Source organism: Lupinus angustifolius, chromosome LG18 (assembly GCF_001865875.1).
Source record: "Lupinus angustifolius cultivar Tanjil chromosome LG18, LupAngTanjil_v1.0, whole genome shotgun sequence".
Lineage (NCBI taxonomy): Eukaryota > Viridiplantae > Streptophyta > Magnoliopsida > Fabales > Fabaceae > Lupinus > Lupinus angustifolius.
In genome coordinates this window covers 4,444,851-4,447,987 of record NC_032026.1, presented here as the reverse complement: position 1 = coordinate 4,447,987, position 3,137 = coordinate 4,444,851, and positions in this window count along the sequence as shown.

Here is a 3,137-nt window from a genome sequence, read left to right as displayed (position 1 = left end):
CAGCCAATACAAACACATATCCAGAGGTGGAGTGCCTACTATCTAGACATCCAGCAAAATCAGATTCAGAGTACCCAATGATCTCTAAATTCTCAGACCTCCGATAAGTGAGCATGTACTCCTTTGTTCTCTTCAAGTAACGCATAACACGTTTAACTGCCTTCCAATGATGCATTCCAGGATTACTCAAATATCCACCCAAAACTCCCACAACAAATGTTATGTCGGGAAGTGTGCAAACTTGTGCATACATTAGACTTCCTATTGCAGATGCATAAGAAATCTTTTGCATCTCGTATATTTCAAGGTCATTGTTGGAGCATTGTTCGAGACTAAACTTGTCTTCCTTAGCTATAGGGGTATCCTCTAGTTTACTGTCTTTCATGCCAAATCTATCTAGGACTTTATCTATATAGCTTTCTTGTGATAACTGTAGGATACTTTGAGAGCGATCTCTCAGTATCCGAATATCTAATACAAAAGAAGCTTCCCCAGGATCTTTCATTTCGAAATTCTTCGTTAGAAATCTCCTGGTCTCATGCAATAGCCCCATATCACTGCTACCAAGGAGTATATCATCGACATATAATACCAGGAAGATAAATTTACTCCTAATGTCTTTATGGTATACACAATCTTTAACTTTATTTGCCTCAAAACCATACAAGGTAATAACTTGATGAAATTTGTGATTCCATTAACGAGAAGCTTGTTTAAGCCCATAAATGGTTTTCTTTAATTTGCATACCATAGACTTTGAGCCAACAGACACACAGTTTTCTGGTTGCACCATATAGATCGTTTTCTTAATGTCACCATTAAGAAACGCAGTCTTAACATCCATCTAATGTAGCTCTAAATCAAAATGAAGCACTAGTGCCAATATTATTCTAAAATAATCCTTCGAAGATACTGGAGAGAAGGTTTCTTTATAATCAATGTCTTTTTCTGAGTGAAGCCTTTAGCTACTATACGAGCTTTAAATATCCTTTGAATCCCTCTTGGTTTTAAATATCCATTTGCAACCAATAGGTTTCGCACCTTCAGGTAATTCGACAAGATCCCAAACGTCATTATCATGCATAGACTTCATCTCATCCTTCATGGTATCGATCCACTTTTGAGAGTTAGAACTTTTTATGGCTTGACAAAATTTCAATGGATCATCTTCTGTTAATCCAGTGCCATCCTCATGTTCTTGAAGAAATACAATATAATCATCAGGAATTGCACTTCTCATCTCTCTAGTGGATCTCCTTAATGACACTTCTACTTCTTGAGGTTGTTGAATTTGTTCTATAGGTACTTGAGGAAGAACATCATTGTTGTCTTGTTCTGAAATATTGTCGGGGACAATATTCTGAATATTATCTTTTATTACCGAATTTATTCCTTGAATGGTAATAGGCACAAGAACTTGTTCACTATCAGTGACAGGTTCTTCCTCAAAGACAACATTCATTATGTTCTCTTCCTTCCCAAAATCAACTTCCTCAAGAAATCTTGCATTTCCCATCTAGAAAACGAGTCTTAAAGTGGGATCAAAAAATTTATAGCCCCGAGAGCGTTCAACATAGCCAACAAAATAACAACTAACAGTTCTAGAGTCCAGTTTTCTTTCATCCGATCTATAAGACCGCGCCTCAGTTGGACAACCCCAAATTTTCATGTGTTTCAAGCTTGGTCTTTTATTAGTCCAAAGCTCATATGGAGTTTTGTTAACTGCTTTACTTGGCACCTATTAAGGATGTAAACTGTGGTCTTTAAATCTTCCCCCAAAGAGACTCTAGTAAGGGAAAATGACTAATCATACTTCTCACCATATACTTAAGAGTTTGGTTTCGTCGCTCAACAACACCATTCATGCTATAAGGAAAAGCGCAAATAACCCTTTCACAACATCCTTATTATTATTTCTTATCTTATTCTGAGAGGTCATAGTTAAGTGAGCACTTTCAGTCTTATCTCTCTCTATAGTCTCTCTTCCTCTTGCACATAGTCCATTTGAGTGTTATAATTCACTTTTAATTACCCAAAGTGTGCAGGAAGCAAGATCAAAACCAAGTGCACGAGCAAGTCATCACCAAGCTCGAATTGAAGTGACTTGAGTTTTGATGCGAGATTAGACATCTCCATAATGTGCTCCCTTATGTTCCCTTTGCCTTTATCCTTCATGGAGATGAGTTTAGCCAAAAGGCTACTCGTCTCCGTTTTTCATTTTTGGCAAAACATGGTTATATTTCTTCAAGGAACTTTCTTGAACTCTGACCCTCGGAAATAGAGCCCCAAAACGCTTCTAGAATAGAGCGTTTCATGATCATTAGACACATTCGGTTAAAGTCTTCCAATTTCTCAATTTTAACTTCATCGAGGATTTCGAGAGTAGAAAATGGATTTTTCCACCTGAAGTGCCAGATCTAAATCCATACGGTTGAGAATAATTTCTACGGCTTCCTTCCAGATCTTAAAGTATGTCCCATTTAGCAATGGGATGCTCTTAATTTGAGCAGAAATATTTGCAACACTAGTAAAAGAACAAAACAAATTGCAATCATTCTTGCAATTAAACTCACATTCAACTTTAATACTTAAATTCAAATGATGACGGGTGTTGAAAGCGTTATTCGGTGTTTATTTTATTTTAGTTGGGAGTTTTCTTCTCTCAACAAATCGTCCTGACAGCAGTGTCAATTTGTTGAAAGATTAATACTTTCATTTTCGTTATGTTCTTTTTGTAAGTAAGAGAACTCGGTTTTATTCTTTGTTCGCCATCTCGGCTTTGTTAGAATAAATTCTAACGCCGGTATAATGGTTTCAAGAATATTCCAGTTACAACTTACTTTCTTAATAATCATGTGAATAAGTCATTCCTTCTTTGCCCCATCTCGGCTTTGTTAGAATAAATTCTAACGCCGGTATAATGGTATCGAAGCAATTACCTATTACATAATTATTAAGTACATTTGAATACCATCTCGATTTTGTGGAATAAATTCCAACATCGGTTTAATGGTAAGTATTCTAATATATAAAAGTGATGAGTGGTTAGTTGTTAGATACAAATAAATAAAGAAAGAACAAAAGAATAATAAATTTAGTGACCTTTTATTTATTTACTCCCTTTCGGGTTCATTTTA